General features: G+C 41.6%; 1 protein-coding gene across 1 annotated transcript in view; it reads right to left on the reverse strand.

The window, feature by feature from the left end:
• The window catches only part of vps53 (VPS53 subunit of GARP complex), a 117,165-nt gene that overhangs the window by 57,462 nt on the left and 32,350 nt on the right, over nucleotides 1-27,353 (reverse strand).

The raw sequence follows: 27,353 nt of genomic DNA on the forward strand, positions 1-27,353 counted from the left end.
ATCCATCTAAGAATATTTCCAGCATTTCAGGAAAATGGCATAATCGTTGGCCGCCATGGCCAAAAGAGGGCTCTTTCGAGGTAGAAGACCTTGAATCTATAAAGGCAGAGGTGTGTAGATATAGAGCAGATGAGACGACAAAAGAGAGAGAAATGAAAAGGAAAGAAGAACTGTCAGTTTTAGACTTGTTCTGTGAAGAGGGGCGGACTCGAAGATTGAAAGAAAAAGTGAAAATGGGTCCTCATATTGTCGCACATATAGCGAGCCAGAGGCCTACTGTCAGGGAGGAGATGAGCAGGAAATTGTCAGACTCCGCACCATTGTCTGTGTCAGTACTGCCGGAGGAGAGGATGTCCGCTGATTGCAGCACAGACAACCAGACCCAGGGTATTGACATTGTGGGTCACAGCGACAACTCAGCACAGACTGAGGTGGACTTTCTGGAGAACAGTGACATGAGGACATCAAAGCCAGACGACAGCGACACTCAATGCTCTGTTAAGAGGGAGCTGGAGCGGGTACGTTCCCTGAAAGAGGACGTGACCAGTGAATTAAGGACACAGAGACAGTATATGCGTGCTATAGAGACACGTTTGAGTGAAATTCTGATGAAAGAGGCCCATCTGGTCCTCGACTTGATTGACCTACATGATGAGGCTGCGCACAGCCACAGAGACAGTTTACAAGACATCTACAGAAGGGCAGCCCGCCCCAACACAGACACGAACATTGATTCTGACACTGAGGATGACAGTTCTACTCAAGCCCGCAAGAAGAGAGACTTACAGCATTTGAGACGACTCTATGAGAAATGTGGGGACAAAGACACTGCACAGAACTTTATGGAAAGTATTGCTACAATTGCTATGGAAGAAGTGGACTTGACCGCAGGATGTGAAGCTGCTCGAGAACTGGACAAGCTGAAAACCAGGCAGAGTGGAAGTAAGAGGAAGAGGAAGAGCATCAACAAAAGTGATGAGGACTTTGAACAGGACAGCAGTGATTGTGAGAGGCTTCCCCACACTCGCACAAATTTGAGCCAGAGACGTGGGAGAGACTCCAGGGGGGCTTTGAGCAGGCGCCCATGCAGACCAAAGAAGAGGACTGCCAGTCGCGCACTAGGATCGGAGGACGGAAGTGGAGATGGCGCGGATGGGGGTACCCTCGCCCTGGATGCCGAGGCTTTCCGTAAGAGGCTGATCGAGATCAGGGAATGCAAGACACGCCAAGCGAAGGACCTGAAGGTATACAAAGACAACAAACCCATCGCGGATAGTCTGATGGCCAGTCTGGATGCGTTGACGAGAGAGGAGGAGGAGGTCAGTCGATTCCTGGTCGAAGGGGACAAGAGGCAGAAACGGTCAGGACAGGGCCGAGGGAGGAGGCACGAGGAGGCACTACAGGAAACAATGACTGCCATGGCTGCCATGTCGTTAAGAGAGGAGGCCCTGGACCGGCAGATGAAAGACCTGAAGGAGCTCTTGGAGGAAGCCCGGGAGAGCAGGGCAAAGGCATCAGGCCCAGCACCGAGGGTAGGGATGGAGACGCGAAACCAGAGTAAGAAGAAGAGGACCGGATCCCGGGATGAGAAGGGTGGAACATCAGACACTGAGGGCAGGGAAGAAGAGGAGAACTGGGAGCCGGCCAGAGAAAATGAGGACAAGGGAGGAGGAAGTAGCAAGACGATGGCCCCCGCCAAAATACTGCCAATGACGGTACGCGGTCCGCATGTTGACTACCAGCCATGGCTCCATATGGATATGACAGATCTCGTCACAAAACTGCCGCCAATACAGGAAGGAGCATACCCGTGGCTAGCGAAATTCGATGTAATGATGGTGGGAGTTCCCTTGGCCGTGGGAGATATGAAGAGACTATTAGCGCAACTGGTGGGGATTCAGAGGTTGAATGAAGTCCTAGACCGGGCAGGAATGCAGGCCTATAAAGACACTGCCGTAGGGGATGGAGACATGTACGCTGAAAACCAAGGAGTGATAAGCAGAGCACTCCGAGAGCTGTACCCCACGGATCTGAACCCAGACAGAATTCTGATTGACCCCCTGACTGACAGCGAAAACCCCAGGGCATATGTGGCCAAAGCGCACCAGATCTGGACGAACGTGACGGGGAATGACGCCCGCGGTCCAGGTTTCGACCGGACACTTGTTAGAGACAAGATATTCCAGGGACTGCCAGGGCCTGTACAGACGAAGCTGGAGGAAGTAGTCTCCCTGACCACTATGCCATTGGAAACCTACACAGATCATATCGCGCACGCAGTTGAGCTACACAGGAAAAAACAGGAGTTCCAAAGACTTGAAGATGTTGACCTTGTACGTCAAATGAACGAGAATACAGTGTCACTACAAGCGGAAGTGCTGACAAAGATTCAAGAAGAGAGACTGATTCAACCAGAAGTGACACATTTGCAGGACAGCGCAGACCAACAAAAAGTGCCGCCATGGAGAGTGAGGGCACCACAACAGCCAGTGTCACCCTATCAGTGGGCTGCACGTGCACCTCAGCAAGGATATATTCCACTGACACGTCACAGTTCAGAAAGCTGGAGGATGAAAGGAGAGTGTCATAACTGTAGGACACATGGTCATTTTGCTGGACAGTGTGATCAGAAACCGCAACGAGAGACTCTAAGAGGCTGCACACTGAGACGCCCCCCCTCTGTGCTATTGACAGCATAGCTTTTGAGCTGTCACCTAGCTGTCATCTGACAACTGACTTTTCCTAGACTCCATCTAAGTGCACTGAGGAATAGTGGTAATCTATTGTTTCCATGTTGATGTATTGATGTTTGATTTTCATGTACTGTAGGTTTCTTCATTCATTTATTCTTGAGATTGAGATTGCAATAGTACAGTCTGATTGACAAATATTGTTTTAGCTCTTGGTTTGTGTTGCTTTCCAGATCATTGGGTCAGATGATGGTTTCTGCAGGGCTATTCATCTGTCCATTATTCTGTGAAAGTTACTCACAAACTAAGGGGGGGAGAGGGGGATATTTATAAGGGAATATTATTCTTATCAAGTCGATATTGGAATCCACTTTCACACAAATATTAATGTCCATACAGGTACAGGGATCAGCCTCTCTTCTCTCCTTTGCACAGCTGGCAGGGGGGGGGGGGGAGGGGGGTCAGAGGTGCAAGGGGTGTTATGTGTCTCTGAGTGTATTCAAGTCCTGGCCAGGCCTGTCTGTGAGAGAAAGAATGTTGGGGAACATTTATATATTTGAATTCATTTTTAATCAGTCTGTTTAATTCTATTTACTGTTTTCTTTTAATGTTTTAAGTTTTATTAGGGTCATTATCTAGCAGATGTCAAATAACATAGCTATTGATTTTGTTCATTTTGTTTCGAGTGTTGTGTCAACCTGACTGTGTTTTACCTTCTCAGTATCCAGGGGGGAGGAGGGTACTTATCTTACAAAGGGATTCGGTTTCAGGTTTAATTGAGACATTTTTGGGAATTTGAACATTTGGGGATTGTGGGGAGGAAAACATGTGGAGCCAAATTATGATTAATATTTTAGACTAATAGCCTTGAGGACTATTAGTAGGGGGGAGTGTCGTGTAATTTGAATCATATATATATACTTGGTTAGTTATAGTGCAAGCCTTTCTCCCTTCATCCCATTACAGTGTTGTAACTATTTGCATATCAATTGTCCTACAGGCAGGAATCCTTGTGGGCCTTCTTGGGGCATCTGATATTATCTATAGGCCTTCCTGTTTGTTTGATAAGGACAGGAGGCTACAGTTTGTCTAGGGACTGTCACAGTTGGGGGTCTTTTGATTAACACACACACACACACACACACACAGGGACAAAAGGTGACACCCACTGCAGGTTATGTGGTATAAAGAGATGTGCTGGGAGGTTTTGGGGGGACTGGTGAGTTGGAGGCCATGGAGGACAGGGCTTGACCTGGCCTGGGGGTATACCATGAGAGGATGACTTGAATGCTTGTAACTTGATGTAACTATGGGACATGCCTTGATTGAATAAAAGAAGGACTTTGCCTGGGAAAACGGAGCTCATTTCTCGTTCTTGTACAGTGGGGAAATAAGGTCATAATCTACAAACTCCTGGAAGAAAATATACCACAGGTGTTAGCATTATGTTATGCTTTAGCTATTGAAAAATAGCAGATCTACAAGCTCATAGCGCGCGCTACGAGCTTGTAGGTCTGCTATTTTTGAAAAATCGAAGAACCACTGACATAGAAACATAGCTTTTTCAGAAAACTGTCAGGATGTAGAAGACATTTTTAAAATCTGATCTCAGGTCAGAATGGGTTAAGGCCACCACAGCTTTAACCCAAAATGACTTTTTTATTTTTTTTGTAATCCAATTCATCGTTTATTTTTGTATTACTACATTGCATGATATGCATCTGAAAAGTATAATGAATAAAGTAGTGTTGAAAGTGACAATGCACATGAAAAAAGGATAATTAACAACGTTGAGATTTTCTTCTCAAATAAAGTGTTCCACCACAGATGCTTGACCTCATCATGAACAGTAGCGATAACTGCCTTTATCATCCATTTCTGTCCTTCGCAGATCGTTCACAGATCTTGGAGAATACCAAACTGACGCAGGAGAAGAACCAGCTAAAGTCAAACAACACCGACCTGACGCAGGAGAAGAACCGACTTCAACGTGAAGTAAACCAGCTGAAGACACAGACAGCAGGTGAGAGAAGATACAAAATAACTTAAATAATATCATTGATATTTTAATTATTATCTGGGATATAGAGGTAGAGATTCTGAGTAAGCTCATCACTGCTGGTGTATGACAACTATCATAGAACAATCATTATTCTTAAGATGCACGTCACCCGTTTTCAAGCTCTTTATATAATATATCGGCGTCACTAATGCTCATTATAACATGGCATAATTTGTCTATGTGGACAGTTCAGAAACCTGCCTACCAATGACATCATCAATGGGGAATCTAAATCTATAAAGTATAACTAAATCTGTCAAATAGGCCGAGGCGGTGGCGTAACCGTCTGGGCACCCGACTGGTAATCCAGTCGCGGTGTGCCGCGGGTTCGACTCCCGAGCCCGACACAGCCTTTACTGCATGTCTTCCCCCATCTCTCTCCCGTTTCATGTCAGCCTACTGTCTGTCCCTTCAAAAAAAATGCCAAAGCCGCAAAAAAAAAAAAAAAAAAAAAGTCAAATAACTGTAGTGGAGTTAAAACAATATTTTCCTCTGGGATGTAGTGGAGTAGTAGCAGGAAGTAGGTGTAGCCTCCATGCAGCCGAGACCCGGCCCACAACAGTCCTGCTAATCGGGCTCAGCCCAATAGAGCGTCGCAGTCCCGCCCCCTCGTGAGACCCGGAAAAGAAATCCCCGTTTATTTCCCTTATAGACTTTTCAGAACGTATTTATTTAAAGACGTTTACGCCACGCGGACAAAGCCAACTCTTGTCGTGACAAATCATGACAATAAACACAATGTTTTGGGCCAAACAAATAATTAGAAAGTAGAAAAAACTGCAGGTTACAACACTTTTTTTGTTGTTTCTCTTCTTTGTAATTATTTGTTTGGTTCAAAATATTGTGTTTGTTGTCATGATTTGTCACGACTTGAGTTGGCTTTGTACAACGCTTAAAGGTCTTTAAATAAATACTTAATGAAATGTCTATGGGAAAAATGCATTGAGATTAATTTCCTGGGCCTGGTGTCATCATGAAAGGGGGCGGGACTACGATGCTCTATTGGCACGGTAGGCTGCGCGTTGGTCTGGTGAGTGGGAAGCTATGTTTCTATATCAGTCGTTCTTTGATATAAATAAAATAGCAGACCTACAAGCTATGAGCTTGTAGATCTGCTATTTTACAAATAAGTACAAATACCAGAAAGGTTTACTTGAGTAAATGTGTGGAGTAGAAAACACCATTGATATAATAGATGAATAGTTTTAGCCTCCACTCCACTACATCTCTGACTACTATTATTATTACAACTATATGTTAGAATTCATTATCGGTACATTGGAAATCCATCAGTAAATCTCCTGTTTGATGTTTTTAGACAAGTTGTGTCCCAGTGGATGGGAGAAGTTTGGATGCAGCTGTTACTACAGAACTACTCGAATGAAATCATGGCAGGAAGGAAGAGACGAATGTGGGAGTATAAGAGCTGATCTGGTGGTCATTAACAGTGGAGAAGAACAGGTTAGTTCTGTCCGTGTCCGCGTGTCCCTGTGTGTGTGTGTGTGTGTGTGTGTGTGTGTGTGTGTGTGTGTGTGTGTGTGTGTGTGTGTGTGTGTGTGTGTGAGCGTGTCCAGGTGTCCACCATCCAGATACGACTCAAGGAAATAGGGTGCTATTTTGACGATGGGTTCTCAGATTGTCCACATAGTTGCATGTGATCTACTTCCATGATTATAGTGAAGAAGTGAATGTATTGGATACACAATTAATGATGATTCAATCATGTACAAATACTCAGGTATTCATCAATGGATTGACTGGTGGTGATTATTCATGGATTGGTCTGAAAAAGACTGGGGGCAGCTGGACGTGGGTGGATGGAACACCACTGACAACACAGTGAGACATTTAACATGTTTTTATATTGTAATTCTATCAAAGTCACTGTATGTGAGTGACTTAGTGCATGTGGTTCAATACATTGTTGTTTATTGTGCAGGTACTGGAGTAGTGGATATCCCCTTGACCATGGATACTGTGCAGCGAACTATCACGGGACTGACCCTGGAACATGGTTTAGTGGGTTATGTTCAACTCCCTCATGGGCCTCATCAATCTGTGAGAAGTGATGGTTTTCACTTCATTGATCAAACTGCAGCTCCGTGTTCTGCTACAGTAGTAATTAGTAGTGAAGATCATATAAACCCAAACATTTAAGTACAAACAGTGGTGGAAAATTACTTTCTACTTAAATAAAAGTATCAATACTGCAGAATTCAAATACTCTGTTGCAAATAAAAGACCGGAATTCAAAATGCACAGTAAAAGTACAAAAGTTCTGGCATTAAGATTTACTTAAAGTACCAAAAGTAAAAGTACTCATTATGTAGAATGTCTATCATTTCAAGTTTTCAAATGTCAATTTTTTTTTTTTGAAAATATCAGATTTACAAGCTCTCAATGCGTCAGAGTCACAATAATGTTAGCTAGTAGATCAAATGTATATTGAGCTGAAGTTACTTGTTACTTTAATAATAATAAAAATGTGCAAAGTAACTAGTAACTAAAGTTTTCAAAAAAATGTAGTGGAGTAAAAGTACAATATTAGGATCTGAGATGTAGTGGAGTAGAAATAATTATAGTATTTGAATTGGAAATACTCAATAAAGTACAAATACAGCAACATTGTACTCAACCCGGCCGGGACTTGGGCGGGAACCCCTTTTGGTGTAAGCATCTGCTATTTTTCAATAGCTAAAGCATAACATTATGCTTTAGCTATTGAAAAATAGCAGATCTACAAGCTCATAGCGCGCCACAGAGTGGCGCACTACGAGCTTGTAAGTCTGCTATTTTGAAAAATCGAAGAACGACTGACATTAGCCTGACACTCAGCCTTTCATTTCGTTTCACTCCATTATTCAGTCTGAAAGCCCTCCCTACTACAACCGTTTCTGGGATGGGCGTTGCCAAAGAGGCAGTCTTCAGAATAGTAGGAAAGCAGATGACGTTGTTGTCAATCATGAGGCTATGGCTAACCCGTTTGCTAACCAAACAAACACAGTCAACGAGCGCTACTAGCATGTAAACAAAAGCGGTAAAATATGTCGGATGATGATGTTTATAAAACCTCTCGTGTCTTCAAAGAAACTATTTATCATACGTCGATTTAATAGCCAGATTGATACGGTGGTGAGTTACCGCAGTGGGGTCAGCCATGTTTGTTTGTGTCTGGACGGCACTGTTGTTTGACGTCATCGAGTTGAAACGACGCTGATTCGTCGGTTGGATTTCCAACCGAGTCTGAGACCTCCTTCGGGAGCGTCACCAGACCCTAAATCGCCTGAACATAATTTTTTAATGTGGCTAGCGATTCAGGGGCTGTTGCCAGGCTATAGAAACATAGCTTTTTCAGAAAACTGTCAGGATGTAAAATACCTTTTTAGAATCTGATCTCAGGTCAGAATGGGTTAAGTGAAAGTCTCAATTACTTTAGACCACTGAGTACAAACTGTTGTAGCCTTAACCACTTTAACGCATTAACACCAGGAAAGCATGTGTCATTTTAGATTCAAGCGTTCAAAAATAGAAGATATTCAAGCTGTCACAGCTTGGTGCCATGCACGCTGACGCTATGCGAGCTTGTACATCTGCTATACAAGTGAGCTTGTACATCAGTGATTTTCACAAGTGTTGCCTCTTTCTTATGTTATAGTATAGTTTGTTGAAAAGGAACGGTTGTCCACAAAACTGTACGGACAACCCTTCCTTTTCATTGTACGTATATTTCTTGTTCAGCACCTGTAGAATTTATGGAGATGTGCGTGCTTCCTGTTGGCTCCTATCTATAGTATAGTTTGTTGCATTAGTTTTGATGCAATAAGTGCTTTTTTGTAATTATTTTATTGGTATTTTTCAATTTGCTGTCATCTGTGGCTCTGGAACTCCCTGGCCTTGGCCCTTAGATTAGCAGAATCAATGCCTTCTTTTAAAACGCTTTTAAAAACACATCTGTATGCAAAGTGTTTTTCCTAATATTGTTTTTAAATTGTCTTATTGACCTGTTATTTTCTTCATGTTTTATTGTCTCTGATGTTTTGATGCTTTGTTGTTTTGATGTTTTTATGATTACTGTTTTATAACCTGTCCGTAAAGCACGTTGTAACTATATGTTTGGAAAGGTGCTATACAAATAGAATTAATTCATTAATTAATCTGTGGACGGTAGGACCCAGGGGATCCTGACCCACAGGTTGGGAACAACTTTAACTAATTGAGTCCCTATAAAATAGCCGCTCTAAGCTCAGAGAGCGTGTTCTGAGTTTGTACATATGCTATTTTTGATCTTTTTGATTTTTTTTATATTTCTGGAGTAATATGTGTTTAGTGTATGAATATTCATGAATATGTTTTAAAAGTATGAATATGCATGAATAATGTTGTTCAGATGTTCAGCTAGCAGAGCAGGTTGAAACAAACACAGTCAACGAGCGCTACTAGCATGTAAACAAAAGCGGTAAAATATGTCGGATGATGATGTTTATAAAACCTCTCGTGTCTTCAAAGAAACTATTTATCATACGTCGATTTAATAGCCAGATTGATACGGTGGTGAGTTACCGCAGTGGGGGCAGCCATGTTTGTTTGTGTCTGGACGGCACTGTTGTTTGACGTCATCGAGTTGAAACGACGCTGATTCGTCGGTTGGATTTCCAACCGAGTCTGAGACCTCCTTCGGGAGCGTCACCAGACCCTAAATCGCCTGAACATAATTTTTTAATGTGGCTAGCGATTCAGGGGCTGTTGCCAGGCTATAGAAACATAGCTTTTTCAGAAAACTGTCAGGATGTAAAATACCTTTTTAGAATCTGATCTCAGGTCAGAATGGGTTAAGTGAAAGTCTCAATTACTTTAGACCACTGAGTACAAACTGTTGTAGCCTTAACCACTTTAACGCATTAACACCAGGAAACTGTTTTATAACCTGTCCGTAAAGCACGTTGTAACTATATGTTTGGAAAGGTGCTATACAAATAGAATTAATTCATTAATTAATCTGTGGACGGTAGGACCCAGGGGATCCTGACCCACAGGTTGGGAACAACTTTAACTAATTGAGTCCCTATAAAATAGCCGCTCTAAGCGCAGAGAGCGTGTTCTGAGTTTGTACATATGCTATTTTTGATCTTTTTGATTTTTTTTATATTTCTGGAGTAATATGTGTTTAGTGTATGAATATTCATGAATATGTTTTAAAAGTATGAATATGCATGAATAATGTTGTTCAGATGTTCAGCTAGCAGAGCAGGTTGAAAGATCTTAAAGGGATAGTTCACCCCCAAAACATATCTCTTTATTTAGGGCAGGGATTTTTACTGATTCATTTCGAATTCATTAATTATAGAAAAAAAACCCCGCAAATGTACGCATTTTAATCACGCACCACAATGTACATTTCACTGTTCTGAAGTATTGTGCAGTTTGTAAGTATTGTTTTTTTAATACAGAAGGTCCTTTATAGGCTACCTATCCTGAATATATTCCTATAATTGTTGCTACAAAATTGCACTGATCTGTTCAGTTCCACCTTGATAAAACAATAAACTATATTGTGTTGCTTAAGCTTAATGTATTTATTCACTATTTATTGATTGACTTATCATTTCCTTAAATTGTGTACATTGCTTTAACCCATTTTGGGCGGGAACCCCTTTTGGTGTTAACACTATGTTATACTTTAGCTATTGAAAAATAGCAGATCTACAAGCTCATAGCGCGCCACCGAGTGAAAAATCGAAGAACGACAGACATAGAAACATAGCTTTTTCAGAAAACTGTAAGGGTGTAGAAGACATTATTAGAATCTGATCTCAGGTCAGAATGGGTTAAAGAAGACGAGTTGTTTGAGAGGTTTCAAGGTTTCAATCTGATCTCAGGTCAGAATGGGTTAAAGAAGATGAGTTGTTTGAGAGGTTTCAAGGTCTCAATCTGATCTCAGGTCAGAATGGGTTAAAGAAGATGAGTTGTTTGAGAGGTTTCAAGCCAGGATTTACATTAAAAAAAAAATCACACCCATGTGAAGTGAGGGGCGTTCTTATCAATCAGACATCCTCATGCCGGCCAATCACAATTTGCGTCCTCACTTTTCCGCCTTCTCTTTTAGCTTCAATATGTACTTTGCTCAGCCAATCAAAGCATTGCTATTATGGGGTGATCAGCCAATCACAAGCCAATGTTTGTGTTCACCCAAACCTGGAAAGCTGGACATAGGAGGGGCTAGCACCCCTCAAAGACTGTCTCAGAGTTTAAAGCTGGGCATAGGAGGGGCTAGCACCCCTCAAAGACTGTCTCAGAGTTTAAAGCTGGGCATAGGAGGGGCTAGCACCCCTCAAAGACTGTCTCAGAGTTTTCAGTAAGATGCTTTGTCTGCTGAATTGTATGTGTTGATGTATAATGATGATGTACAGCACCAGATTTAATTGTATATTAGTGAAGTATTGAGGTAGATGATGTACAGAACCAGATTTAAGTACGATACTGTGCATGTACTTAGTTACTTTCCACAGCTGTATTTAATACCTTGAACATGATTCAGTGTTTCTATACAATTCAAGTAAACAAAAACATTGAAAATATACAGTAGGCTATATTTTCTAGTGTTTCTGTTTTGGCAATCTGACCATCTGCAATATTCCTCACACTGTCACACACTCACTACTGTGTTGATACTTTAAACTTCTACTCCACTTGTACCTCAGAGGCAAATACTTTTTACTCCACTAAAATTATATATTCAAGTATTGAGGTTGATGACGTTCATAACCAGATTTAAGTACAATACCTGCATGTACCCTATAGAGCGTCGCAAACACAATATTTTGGACCAAACAAATAATTACAAAGAAGAAAAACAACAAAAAAAGTGTTGTATAACCTGCCGTTTTTTTCTTCTTTCTAATTATTTGTTCGGCCCCAAAAAATGTGTTTGTTGTCATGATTTGTCACGACAAGAGTTGGCTTTGTCCGCGGTGTAAACGTCTTTAAATAAATACTTTTTAAAATGTCTATGAGGAAAATGAACGGAGAATCATATCCTGGGCCCTGGTAGGGGGCGGGACTGCGACGGTCCATTGGCCTGAATGTAAGACTACCGCTATGTTTTTTATCCTAAAAAACGGGGTCGTATTATAATCGGGGACTAAACTATTTGACATTCAATGTTCTTTTTCTACAAATGAGTCTTGAAAAAGATTTACTTTCCACAAATACCTTAAACATGATTCAGTGTTTCTATAAGATTCAACTAAACAAAAACATTGTAAATTTACAGTATATTTTCTAATATTTGTGTGTGTTGGCAATCTGACCATCTGCAAAACTCACACTCAGGATTGTACATTTCTATTGATACATTCAACTTCTACTCCACTTGTAGCCTACCTCAGAGGCAAATGTACTTTTAACTCCACTTTAGTTGCCAGTTGATTGATTGATTTATTGAGTTACTTTGCATATTGATCAAAGTAACCTATCAATAAAAGATAGACAGATTATGAATTGCATAAAGAACAGACCTGAATACTAGAAAAAGTGCCCTTCTGGGCACAGGTCTCCACCAGGAGGATAGGAATGTGTGTGATGTTTAGCTAAATGTTTAGGAGTAATATAAACATGGTGTGTGTGTGTGTGTGTGTGTGTGTTTGAGGCGGCTTGGCCTGTTGTAGCACCACCATGAGGCTGATTAGAAAACTGTCAAGTGGCATTTCTTCCTCAGCCTAGTGGGAATATGCATGCACAGTTTCACCACAATCGGACGCGGCGTTGAGTAGTTGTGGCGATTTGTACAAAACGGGTACAAAGCGGGCTACTCCTGAAAAGTTTAGACGCCAAAATGTCAATGCAATGGTTTTTCCTTGGCCTCTAGGGAGTGTGCATACAAAGTTTTACACAGATCCGTGCAGTTAAAAGGTAAAAGGTAAGAGGTAAAAACACTTATCGGCCATTTATAGCGCCACCATGAGGCTGAAAATGTTCACGTGGCATTTCTTCCTCGGCCTAGTGGGAATGTGCGTGCACAATTTCACGGAAATGTGTTCATTATTTGCAGCATTTTGTTTCGTTGAATGGCTCTAGAGAGACTGTGTACCAATTAGCGTGATGTTTGGACAAAATCTGTAGGTGTACTGTCCAAAAACGTTTTGCACAAAGCGCCCTCCTGGTGGCGCTATTACAGGCCGTTCTGGAAATGTTGGGGCAGAGGTTCATCGTTGGCATCCAGGGAGTGTGTGTGCAAAATTTGGCATCGACCGAGTTAACGGTGCCGGAGATAAGCTGTTCACAGACGGACGGACGGACGGACGGACGGACTGCAAAACATACTCTCTCCCCGTGCCTTCGGCCTGGTGGAAACAATAAAAAAACAGTACAGTAGTACAGTAGTGCATCCCGTGGATGCAGACGTCGTTGTTTTATTGCGTCCCTACTATGGGACTGATACTATGGGAGTGAATGGGACTGAATGGGAGGTACTGTTACTATGGGACTGATACTATGGGAGTGAATGGGACTGAATGGGAGTGGATGGGACTGAATGGGAGGTACTGTTACTATGGGACTGATACTATGGGAGTGAATGGGAGGGAATGGGACTGAATGGGAGGTACTGTTACTATGGGACTGATACTATGGGAGTGAATTGGAGGGAATGGGGGTTACTGTTACTATGTGACTGAATGGGAGTGAATGCAAGTGAATGGGAGTGAATGGGGGAGTGAATGGGGGAGTGAATGGGACTGAATCAAAGTGAATGGGAGTGAATGGGAGGTACTGTCACTATGGGACTGTCACTCCCATTCATCCCATTCACTGCCATTCAGAGTGAAAGGGACTGAATGGGAGGTACTGTTAATATGGGACTGATACTATGGGAGTGAATTGGAGTGAATGTGGGGTACTGTTACTATGGGACTGTCACACCCATTCAGAGTGAAATGGAGTGAATGGGACTGAATGGGAGTGAGTGGGAGTGAATGGGAGGTACTGTTACTATCGGACTGTCACTCCCATTCATCCTATTCACTCCCATTCAGTCCCATAGTATCAGTCCCATAGTAACGGTACCTCCCATTCACTCCCATTAACTCCCATTCTGTCCCATAATAACAGTACCTCCCATTCACTCCCATTCACTCCCATCCAGTCCCATTCACTCCCATCCAGTCACATTCACTCCCATCCAGTCACATTCACTCCCATCCAGTCCCATTCACTCCCATTCACTACCATCCAGTCCCATTCACTTCCATTCACTCCCATTCAGTCCCATAGTAACAGTACCTCCCATTCACTCCCATATTATCAGTCCCATAGTAACAGTACCTCCCATTCACTTCCATTCACTTCCATACAGTCCCATTTACTCCCATTTTATCCCATTCAGTCCCATTCACTTCCATTCAGTCCCATTCCCTCCCATTCTGTCCCATAGTAACAGTACCTCCCATTCAGTCCCATTCAGTCCCATTCAGTCCCATTCCATCCCATTCAGTCCCATTCACTCCCACAGTATCAGTCCCATAGTAACAGTACCTCCCATTCACTCAAAATTCACTCCCATTCACTCAAAATTCACTCCCATTCACTCCCCTTCAGTGGCAAATGTCTTTGTGCTCTGATATTATTTTAAACACTCTGTGGCTGACCCTAAACCATGGTCTATTAAAAATAATTGGAATAAAAACATTTTGCCTAAGTCACTTACAGTACTGCAGACGTAATTTGGCCTAAATAAGGTTTATAATTGCCCAAGTTAAAATGGCATGTTCAGATATTGACCTAAGTCATTTTATCCTTACATGTTACATGATTGACATACACCTTTATTTGTATGTCAATAGTCATATCTTTTCATATTTTTGGAATTTAAATTATTAAGAAATATAATATATTCTACATTTGGCACAGTTTTTTGTGTTTCCTGAAAACCTTGAAAAAATGACTTGGGCAATTAGTTTAATAAGGTGACGATATTATATAAATGAATAGAAGATCAGTCAGTCTATCATATGATTCTAAAGTAAAGCTACTATAGTGTAACCGCATACGGCCTGTTTTGAAACCGAATATACAAAATATATTTTGACACTACTTTTCTTTCACTTAAAGGAGGAAACTGATGACAAAAAAGATACAAAAAGAGAGAACTATGACTCATTTCGACATCATGTTGACATATCCGTGGTGCAATAGATCATATCATGGAGATGCATGCGGTCCGGTACGCTCTTAACCCATTTAGACCTGAAGACATTTCTGCAAATGTCTTCTAAATCCTGACAGTTTTCTGAAAAGCCTATGTTTCTATTTTTCAAGTTTTTCATGTCAAGGACCCCAAAAATATATGTAATTGGCCGCCGACCCCCATCTGAAAATATGTTGTTCCAGGGACCCCCCATGAAGCAAAGATTGAGTTAAAAACGATCGCTCTGACAGAATATATATTCAAAGATTTGCACCACATTTTCACGATTTTTCAAAAATAGCAGACCTACAACTCGGTGCCGCGCTATGAGCTTGTAGATCTGCTATTTTTAAATAGCTAAAGTATAACATAATTCTTAAAACACCAAAAGGGGTTCCTCCCGCCCGTCACTACACCATTGGTTCTCAAAGTTGGGGTCTCAGCTGGTCCTTATAAGGGTAGAAACTAAAATCAGCATATAATGTACAGTACTATGCTGCGTGAATAAACATACAATTTGATAGCATACAGTAGATCACCCAGGTTTTATGGTTTTTCAATCCCCACACGTGTGCGTGCATGTATGTATAAGTGTTGCAACAATTAAAATATAGAATATTAAATTTTAGCGCTAATATCGTATATACGAACACGCGTGTGGGTATATGGATAGGGTGGCCTGGCTGAGTGTATGACTTGACTACCGCATACATTACTGTAACATTACTGCATACAGTAATGTTACTGCATACATTACTGTAACCACTTCAACCCTATATACATTTCGACCATTTGAAAATAGCGTCACGTCACCCCTGTGATCATGAATAACTACTTCGGAGGGAATTTATCTCCCAAAAATCATGTTTTTGCGACAAATAGTAAAATTTCTTGCATTTGCGGCGCCCCCTATGGATGAAAATGGAATTGCTTTTGGAACTTGGTTGATTGAACCACACGCGACATGCGATTCAAATTTGGAATAGATCGGACATTCCGTTCGTGATTCATGGCATTTCTTTGTAAAATAGGCCCCTCCTACTATCTTCGGACGACGATTACGGCCGAACGATACGCACTACCAAAAGTCTGCAGTTGGTGTTTTAATCGGATAGGTCCGGAGATCATGTGTGCCGATTTTTGTGAGATTTGGACAAAATCTGTAGGAGGAGGAATGGGCGTGAGTAAGGCTATGGACCAGAGCTACATCCCTACCTGCTTTCTTGGCACCATTTAAGGACGTTTCCAAATGTTAAAATGTAAAAGACCAATATTAGTATGAAGAAAACAAGATGTTAAGACCTCTAAACCAAATAGAATAACGTTTATGCGTTGTTTATGGCTTCTGAATGTAGGTCTTTTAACATGTAAAGTCTATGGAGTGACGTCACGTCAGCACCACTAGGTCTGGAAAGGGGGCGGGGAATGGCTGTGAGATAGGCCTATTAAGGTTGGTGAGGGGTACGTTAAGGGTTGGGAGAGGGTTAAGGTTGGGTTTAGGTGTGCTGCTGCCCCGTGGGAGGTCAGGGTTAGGGTGAGGGTTTGAGATATCGGACCAATGATATGTCTGGCTTCAAGCACGAGAGAGAGGTGGAAGCAAACGCAGGTGGATGACGTCACAGCAGGAAGGAGTGAGGACTTCAAAATAAAATAACACATATGCTCCCAAAACGATCTATTGCACAAAACATTACAAAATAAAAGTGTCAATAAATAATATGTGAGGGATCTTTGGTGGAATGCATTCATTCACTGTATCTTATATACCTGCTACATCATTTTGACTAAAACCTGTCAGCTCAATAAAATGTGTCCTTATTTGTCATTGAACTTTTATTTAACATCGTTGGTGTTGGTGTTCTTAAAACTGGACAGTTGTGTGTTGTGTAACTTTAGAGAGATCATGACATGATAGTAGGGAAACTGCATAAGCGTGTGTGTGGGTGTGTGTGTGAGCGTGTGCGTGTGTGTGGGTGGGTGTGTGTGCATACAGTGTGAGCTGTCAAAATCACAGCGCTGTCATCGTTTAGGTTAGTGAAGATAGTACACTCAGTGTGTTGAGGAAGAATTTAAGTCATAAAGGTACAGATGGCTGTAGCGAGGCATTCTGAAAACATTGAAGTCCAAGATGGAGACCAAGACCATGCAGACTACGAGAATGAAACCATCGTCACTACAAGAAGAACTAATGTAGAAATGTCCGAAGGACATTATGAGAGTCTTGATCTGCACAAGATAGACGATGCCGTCTATGGAGATCTTCAGACCAAGAAGAAGCCGTCTGGTAAGAGATATTACTAAGACTAAAAATCACCAATACAAACACGTTTAAACCTTTTAAACCACAGGTTCATCGATTTTAAATGATCTCCCTCCTTCTCCCACAGTATGTATTATGTTTGTGTGTGTGCATGTGTGTGTGCGAGAGAGAGAGAGAGAGAGAGAGAGAGAGAGAGAGAGAGAGAGAGAAACTGTAGTAAAGCCCTGAATGCCAAGATAAAAGAGCATTCACGCTTTACATTACATCTTATGTATATTTGTGAGTTCTCTGACTGAATTAACTAAGTACATAATTTACTATAAATCAAGTGCCATTTTCATTAAACCAATCAAGGACTCTAAGAGTAATAATCAAGAAAGTAACAATTTGTTAACTTGTCAATAGTTCAAGCCTCTCATCCTTGAATGCTGTCTACATATATTTATGCTTTTCCAGTCTTGACAAAGAATGTGAGACAGAGGAGAGGAGAGTTGAGGCCGAGGACAGTTATAGAAGTGATTCACTTTATGTGTAAAAGTATTTTAGAGGTCATTTCAAAGTACTTTGGTCCGGTTGGGTTTAGCTAACGGCATTTACTCTTATCTTGTTTTTGTCTTAACAGGGAGAAGGCCTTTCAGAGTTGTTGCTGTGGTGATGCTGTGTCTTACACTTATGGGTGGCAACATAGCCCAGGCTGTGTACTGTGAGTATTACATGTCACTAAACTACCACATCATACCACATGTAGGTGCATACAGGAAACAATTAAGGCCACCACAGCTTTAACGCAAAATGTTGACTTTTTTATTATTATTATTATTAATGTATTTATTTCTGTAATCAAATTAATTGTTTATTTTTGTATTATATAGATATGCACCTGAAAAGTATGATGAATAAAGTAGTGTTGACAAGTGACAATGCACATGAAAAAAGGATAATTAACAACGTTGAGAGTTTCTTCTCAAATAAAGTGTTCCACCACAGATGCTTAACCTCATCATGAACAGTAGCGATAACTGTCTTTATCATCCATTTCTGTCCTTCGCAGATCGTTCACCCTGCAGTAACATCATGGCCAACGACACCCTGGTACATGATCATAACACGCTGTCCAACAAGTCCAACTACCATACTCTGATCTTGGAGAATACCAAACTGACGCAGGAGAAGAACCAGCTAAAGTCCGTCAACACCGACCTGACGCAGGAGAAGAACCAGCTAAAGTCCGTCAACACCGACCTGACGCAGGAGAAGGACCAGCTAAAGTCCCTCAACACCGACCTGACGCAGGAGAAGAACCAGCTAAAGTCCCTCAACACCGACCTGACCCAGGAGAAGAACCAGCTAAAGTCCGTCAACACCGCCCTGACGCAGGAGAAGAACCAGCTAAAGTCCGTCAACACCGACCTGACGCAGGAGAAGAACCAGCTAAATTCCCTCAACACCAACCTGACGCAGGAGAAGGACCAGCTAAAGTCCCTCAACACCGACCTGACGCAGGAGAAGAACCAGCTAAAGTCCCTCAACACCGACCTGACCCAGGAGAAGAACCAGCTAAAGTCCGTCAACACTGACCTGACGCAGGAGAAGAACCAGCTAAAGTCCGTCAACACCGCCCTGACGCAGGAGAAGAACCAGCTAAAGTCCGTCAACACCGACCTGACGCAGGAGAAGAACCAGCTAAATTCCCTCAACACCAACCTGATGCAGAAGAAGGACCAGCTTCAAAGTGAAGTAAACCAGCTGAAGACACAGACAGCAGGTGAGAGAAGATACAAAATAACTTAAATAATATCATTGATATTTTAATTATTATCTGGGATATAGAGGTAGAGATTCTGAGTAAGCTCATCACTGCTGGTGTATGACAACTATCATAGAACAATCATTATTCTTAAGATGCACGTCACCTGTTTTCAAGCTCATCTTTATATAATATATCGGCGTCACTAATGCTCATTATAACATGTCATAATTTGTCTATGTGGACAGTTCAGAAAACTGCCGACCAATGACATCATCAATGGTGATGGCTGCTGAAATAGATTTAATATTAATAATCTAAATATATAAAGTATAACTAGATCTGTCAAATAAATGTAGTGGAGTAAAAACTACAATATTTGTAGTAGTAGGAAGTAGGTGTAGCCTCCATGCAGCCGAGACCCAGCCTGCAACAGTCCTGCTAATCGGGCTCAGCCCTATTGGCACGGTAGGCTGTGCGTTGGTCTGGTGAGTGGGAGCCCCGGCCCCCGGGTTCAATCCACGCTTCCGCGTAATGCTACATAGGCCTACCACAACATTTAAATATTTAACCCATTTTGACCTGAGATCAGATTAAAAAAATGTCTTCTACATCCTGACAGTTTTCGGAAAAAGCTATGTTTCTATCAGTCGTTCTTTGATATAAATAAAATAGCAGACCTACAAGCTCGTAGCGCGCCACTCGGTGGCGCGCTATGAGCTTGTAGATCTGCTATTTTACAAATAAGTACAAATACCAGAAAGGTTTACTTGAGTAAATGTGTGGAGTAGAAAACACCATTGATATAATAGATGAATAGTTTTGCCTCCACTCCACTACATCTCTGACTACTATTATTATTACAATTATGTGTTAGAATTCATTATCAGTACATTGAAAATCCATCAGTAAATCTCCTGTTTGATGTTTTTAGACAAGTCGTACTGTCCCAGTGGATGGAAGAAGTTTGGATGCAGCTGTTACTACAGAACTCCTGGAGGGAAATCATGGCAGGAAGGTAGAGATTACTGTCAGAGTCAAGGAGCTGATCTGGTTGTCATTAACAGTGGAGAAGAACAGGTTAGTTGTGTCCGTGTGTGTCGTGTGTGTGTGTGTGTCCGTGTGTCCATCATCCAGATACGACTCAAGGAAATAGGGTGCTATTTTTCCTTTATTTTATGACGATGGGTTCTCTCAGATTGTCCACACATAGTTGCATGTGATCTAATTCCATGATTATAATGAAGAAGTGAATGTATTGGATACAATTAATGATGATTCAATCATGTACAAATAATCAGGTATTCATCAATGGATTGACTGGTGGTGATTATTCATGGATTGGTCTGACCAGGACTGACCGCAGAAGCAGCTGGACGTGGGTGGATGAAACACCTCTGACAACAACGTGAGACATTTAACATGTTTTTATATTGTAATTCTATCAAAGTCACTGTATGTGATGACTGAGTGCATGTGGTTCATTACATTGTTGTTTATTGTGCAGGTACTGGAGCCTTGGATATCCCCGTGACCGTGGAGACTGTGCAGCGTTCCATCCCAGGACCTACACTGGAACATGGTATAATGAGTTATGTTCAACTGCATTGGCCTCAATCTGCGAGAAGTGATGGTTTTCACTTCATTGATCAAACTGCAGCTCAGTGTTTCTGCTACAGTAGTAATTAGTAGTGAAGATCATATAAACGCAAACATTTAAGTACAAACAGTGGTGGAAAAAGTACTTTCTACTTAAGTAAAAGTATCAATACTGCAGAATTAAAATACTCTGTTGCAAGTAAAAATGCACTTGAGTAAAAGTACAAAAGTTCTGGCATTAAGATTTACTTAAAGTACCAAAAGTAAAAGTACTCATTATGTAGAATGTCTATCATTTCAAGTTTTCAAATGTCAAAAAACCATTTGAAAATAGCAGATCTACAAGCTCTCAATGCGTCAGACTCACAGTAATGTTAGCTAGTAGATCAAATGTATATTGGGCTGAAGTTACTTGTTACTGTAATAATAATACAAATGTACAAAGTAACTAAAGTTTTCAAAAGAATGTAGTGGAGTAAAAGTACAATATTAGGATCTGAGACGTAGTGGAGTAGAAATAATTATAGTATTTTAATTGGAAATACTCAATAAAGTACAAATACAGCAACATTGTACTCAACCCATTTTGGGCGGGAACCCCTTTTGGTGTAAGCATCTGCTATTTTCCAATAGCTAAAGCATAACATTATGCTTTAGCTATTGAAAAATAGCAGATCTACAAGCTCATAGCGCGCCACCGAGTGGCGCACTACGAGCTTGTAAGTCTGCTATTTTGAAAAATCGAAGAACGACTGACATAGAAACATGGCTTTATCAGAAAACTGTCAGGATGTAAAATACCTTTTTAGAATCTGATCTCAGGTCAGAATGGGTTAAGTGAAAGTCTCAATTACTTTAGACCACTGAGTACAAACTGTTGTAGCCATAACCACTTTAACGCATTAACACCATGAAAGCATGTGTCATTTTAGATTCAAGCGTTCAAAAATAGAAGATATTCAAGCTGTCTATATCTGCTATACAAGTGAGCTTGTACATCAGTGATTTTCACAAGTGTTGCCTCTTTCTTATGTTATAGTATAGTTTGTAGAAAAGGAAGGGTTGTCCACAAAACTGTACAGACAACCCTTCCTTTTCATTGTACGTATATTTCTTGTTCAGCACCTGTAGAATATCTGGAGATGTGCGTGCTTCCTTTTGGCTCCTATCTATAGTATAGTTTGTTGCATTAGTTTTGATGCAGTAAGTGCTTTTTTATAATTATTTTATTGGTATTTTTCAATTTGCTGTCATCTGCGGCTCTGGAACTCCCTGGCCTTGGCCCTTAGATTAGCAGAATCAGTGCCTTCTTTTAAAACGCTTTTAAAAACACATCTGTATGCCAAGTTTTTTTTCCTAATATTGTTTTTAAATTGTCTTATTGACCTGTTATTTTCTTCATGTTTTATTGTCTCTGATGTTTTGATGCTTTGTTGTTTTGATGTTTTTATGATTACTGTTTTATAACCTGTCTGTAAAGCACGTTGTAACTATATGTTTGGAAAGGTGCTATACAAATAGAATTCATTCATTAATTAATCTGTGGACGGTAGGACCCAGGGGATCCTGACCCACAGGTTGGGAACATGTTGAACTACTTGAGTCCCTATAAAAAGCCGCTCTAAGCTCAGAGAGCGTGTTCCGAGATTGTACATATGCTATTTTTGATCTTTTTGAGGAGTAATATGTGTTTAGTGTATGAATATTCATGAATATGTTTTAAATGTATGAATATGCATGAATAATGTTGTTCAGATGTTCAGCTAGCAGAGCAGGTTGAAAGATCTTAAAGGGATAGTTCACCCCCAAAAAATATCTCTTTATTTAGGGCAGGGATTTTTACTGATTCATTTTTAATTCATTAATTATATAAAAAAACAAAACGCAAATGTACACATTTTAATCACGCACCACAATGTACATTCACACTGTTCTGAAGTACAGTATAGTACAGTTTTTTTAATACAGAAGGTCCTTTATAGGCTACCTATCCTGAATATATTCCTATAGTTGTTGCTACAAAATTGCACTGATCTGTTCAGTACCACCTTGATAAAACAATAAACTATATTTTGTTGCTTAAGCTTATGTATTTATTCACTATTTATTGATTGACTCGTATTTCCTTAAATTGTGTACATTGCTTTAAAGGACGACTTCACCACTTTTCAACCTATCTTCATATAGTAGGTCCTCACTAATAATCATGATAAAATGGCATGATGTTTTCCTACTCAGTCTGTGTCTCATAGGAGGGCTGTGGGCAGTTTAGAAACCGTCTTCCAGTGACATCATCATTAGGCAGACAATATTTTTTTTACAAAAATGATTTTTACTATCGTGAGAATGACGACTTCCATTTTCGCATTGCAACTTTTCAGGACTAGAAAGCCTGCAGTTTCTATTAGCTTGTATTCCCCATCGATGATGTCACTGGAAGACTTGAAGGTTGAAAAGTGGTGAAGTGGTCCTTTAAAGATGATGAGTTGTTTGAGAGGTTTCAAGCCAGCATTTACATCTAAAAGAAATCACACTCGTGTGAAGTGAGGGGCGCTCTTATCAATCATCAATCAATGCATTTTTCCCATAGACATTTCAAAAGTTATTTATTTAAATACGTTTACACCGTGGACAAAGCCAACTCGAGTTGTGACAACTCATGACAACAAACACTATATTTTGGACCAAACAAATAATTACAAAGAAGAAAAACAACAAAAAAAAGTGTTGTAACCTGCTGTTTTTTTCTTCTTTCTAATTATTTGTTCAGCCCCAAAAAATGTGTTTGTTGTCATGATTTGTCACGACAAGAGTTGGCTTTGTCCGCGGTGTAAACGTCTTTGAATAAATACTTTTTTTAAATGTCTATGAGGAAAATGAACGGAGAATCATATCCTGGGCCCTGGTAGGGGGCGGGACTGCGACGCTCTATTGGCCTGAATGTAAGACTACCGCTATGTTTTTTTCCAATATAAATATCCTAAAAAACGGGGTCGTATTATAATCGGGGACTAAACTATTTGACATTCAATGTTCTTTTTCTACAAATGAGTCTTGAAAAAGATATACTTTCCACAAATACCTTAAACATGATTCAGTGTTTCTATAAGATTCAACTAAGGCCCAGGCCGTAGCGTAACGGTCTGGGCACCGGACTGGTGATCCAGTCGCGGTGTGCCGCGGGTTCGACTCCCGGACCCGACACGGCCTTTACCGCATGTCATCCCCCCATCTCTCTCCCGTTTCCTGTCAGCCTACTTTCTATCCCTTAAAAAATCAATAAAGGCGTAAGCCACAAAAAAATATCTTAAAAAAAAAAAAAAAGATTCAACTAAACAAAAACATTGTACATTTACAGTATATTCTCTAATATTTGTGTGTGTTGGCAATCTGACCTTCTGCAAAACTCACACTCAGGAGTGTACATTTCTATTGATACATTAAACTTCTACTCCACTTGTAGCCTACCTGCAGAGGCAAATCTACTTTTAACTCCACTTTAGTTGCCAGTTAGCCTCGGTACCAGGCTTTCACTTTGTTGGTGCAAAAATTGAAAGCCTGGAGGAACGCATTGGCCGCTCTGGTCTAAAAGTGGGAGTCAACCCTTCTGGGTGGGCGTCGCTCCAAATGATGTGACGTAGCGCTGCACTAGGGGGGAGAGGAGGGGCCGGGGGTGACGGACAGATCAATGAGATCCAATCAGGGTGCGCGTTTTTCTGAGCCGCGACCCTCCCATCTAGGCCAGAAATGTCTAGCGTTAGCTCAGGCTAGTTGCCAGTTGATTGATTGATTTATTGAGTTACTTTGCATATTGATCAAAGTAACCTATCAATAAAAGATAGACAGATTATGAATTGCATAAAGAACAGACCTGAATACTAGAAAAAGTGTCCTTCTGGACACTGGTCTCCACCAGGAGGATAGGAATGTGTGTGATGTTTAGCAAACATGTGTGTGTGTGTGTGTGTGTGTGTGTGTGTGTGTGTGTGTGTGTGTGTGTGTGTGTGTGTGTGTGTGTGTGTGTGTGTTTGAGGCGGCTTGGCCTGTTTTAGCGCCACCATGAGGCTGATTAGAAAACTGTCAAGTGGCATTTCTTCCTCAGCCTAGTGGGAATATGCATGCACAGTTTCACCACAATCGGACGCGGCGTTGAGTAGTTGTGGCGATTTGTACAAAACGGGTACAAAGCGGGCTACTCCTGAAAAGATTAGACGCCAACATTTCCATGCAAAGGTTTTTCCTTGGCCTCTAGGGAGTGTGCATACAAAGTTTTACACAGATCCGTGCAGTTAGAGGTAAAAACACTAATCGGCCATTTATAGCGCCACCATGAGGCCGAGTTGAAAATGTTCAAGTGGCATTTCTTCCTCGGCCTAGTGGGAATGTGCGTGCACAATTTCACGGAAATCACGCAATGTGTTCATGATTTGCCGCATTTTGTTTGAAACCGAGCACTCCTGCGAACTTTGGAAGCCAATCTTAGCCAATCAGGATCTGAGAAATCTGTCTGAGAAATCTGAAAGACCAGTTTCGTTGAATGGCTCTAGAGAGACTGTGTACCAATTAGCGTGATGTTTGGACAAAATCTGTAGGTGTACTGTCCAAAAACGTGTTTTGCACGAAGCGCCCTCCGGGTGGCGCTATAACAGGCCGTTCTGGAAAATTTGGGGCAGAGGTTCATCGTTGGCATCCAGGGAGTGTGTGTGCAAAATTTGGCATCGACCGAGTTAACGATGCCGGAGATTAGCTGTTCACAGACGGACGGACGGACGGAGTGCAAAACATACTCTCTCCCCGTGCCTTCGGCCTGGTGGAGACAATACAGAAACAGTACAGTAGTACAGTAGTGCATCCCGTGGATGCAGAGGTCGTTGTTTTATTGCGTCCCTTAACTATAAACTGCGTTTTGTGGATGCAAAATGCACCCTATTTTGATCTCTGCGTCTGTTCCTCCAGACTCAGGACTCAGTCCCTCCATGCAGCTGTTATGTGCTTCTGTCTGCCACACCTCAGTCAAAACAAGAGGGTCAAGAGTTGCTCTGAACCGGCGCACGGAGCTGCATGGCCAGCTTGTCCTCATTTGAAAGCATTTGGGCCTGAGATCAGATTCTAAAATGTCTTCTACATCCTGACAGTTTTCTGAAAAAGCTATGTTTCTGTGTCAGTCGTTCTTCGATTTTTCAAAAATAGCAGACCTACAAGCTCGTAGCGCGCCGCTCGGTGGCGCGCTATGAGCTTGTAGATCTGCTATTTTTCAATAGCTAAACTATAGCACAATGCTAACACCAAAACGGGTTCCCGCCCAAAATGGGTTAAAGCATTTGGGTGAGGTTCTATTCCCTGTAAATACTTAAAGCTCTTGCCCGCACTGCCTAGGGTCACACACACACACACACACACACACACACACACACACACACACACACACACACACACACACACACACACACACACACATGCACCGGTCGGGACAGACATGTATTTCCTCTCAGTCACACCCTAAATATGAATCTTCCATGTATTCTGACTTGGTGTGTTCCAAGTCCAGATTCCAAGCACGCAGGTTTGTGAAGACCACTATTTTTGCACACTTTTTACATTAACACAGAAAAGTGTGTGTGTGAGTGTGTGAGTGTGTGTGTGTGTGTCAAGTCATTCGATTTGTCACACACGTTACCGCAGTGAAATTTGTTCTCCGCATTTGACCCATCTCATGGAGCGGTGAGCTGCAGCCGTGTCGCGCTCGGGAATCATAATTTAATTAGTAGATTTGACCCCCACCAATCCAACCCTTTGATGCTGAGTGTCAAGCAGGGAGGCATCGGGTCCCATTTTTACAGTCTTTGGTATGACCCGGCCGGGGATCCAACCCCCGACCTCCCAGTTTCAGGGCGGACACTCTAACCACAAGGCCACTGTCTGGTACTGTGAGAGTGAGTGTGTGCACGCGTGTGTGCATGTGTGTGTGTGTGTGTGTGAGAGTGAGTGAGCGTGTGTGCGTGTAAACAGGACACAGGATATGATAACCAACACATACTGTAGCCACCTGTCTACAGTTCAGATGACAAGTTGTAGAATACCTCTGTGTGACTGACTGCACCGCCGTTGGCAGAATAGTAGCTATAGCTAGCTCTGGTCCATAGCTCTAATGCTCTGGTCCATAGCTCTAATGCTCTGGTCCATAGCTCTAATGCTCTGGTCCATAGCTCTAATGCTCTGATCCATAGCTCTAATGCTCTGGTCCATAGCTCTAATGCTCTGGTCCATAGCTCTAATGCTCTGGTCCATAGCTCTAATGCTCTGGTCCATAGCTCTAATGCTCTGGTCCATAGCTCTAATGCTCTGGTCCATAGCTCTAATGCTCTGGTCCATAGCTCTAATGCTCTGGTCCATAGCTCTAATGCTCTGGTCCATAGCTCTAATGCTCTGGTCCATAGCTCTAATGCTCTGGTCCATAGCTCTAATGCCTTTCATTTAGAGCTATGTTACTACTTTTTGGCCAGAAAGGGATTCTTTTTCACCGGAGGAAAAATATTCTCTATGAGGCAGTTCTCTGGGAAATATCAGTAGAGGGCGCAGCGGAGTGACTAAAAGTATTTTTTTCCCCGGTGGAAACAAAATCCCTTTTTGACCAAAAAGTACAGTTACGTGTGGTGGGGGGGCTCAGAGTGCGTCCACTAAGGAAAGTAGGCTTTCTAATGACACAACCCGCCTTTGTTTTGGTGAGTAGCAAAAACGTTCTTTTTATTTACCCCAAAGACGAGAGGCTGGTCTGCATTCATGCGAGCGGCGGAAGTCGAGAGTAACATAGCTCT

The sequence above is a fragment of the Protomyctophum parallelum genome (assembly GCF_964188405.1).
Source record: "Protomyctophum parallelum genome assembly, chromosome: 9".
NCBI classification, from domain to species: domain Eukaryota; kingdom Metazoa; phylum Chordata; class Actinopteri; order Myctophiformes; family Myctophidae; genus Protomyctophum; species Protomyctophum parallelum.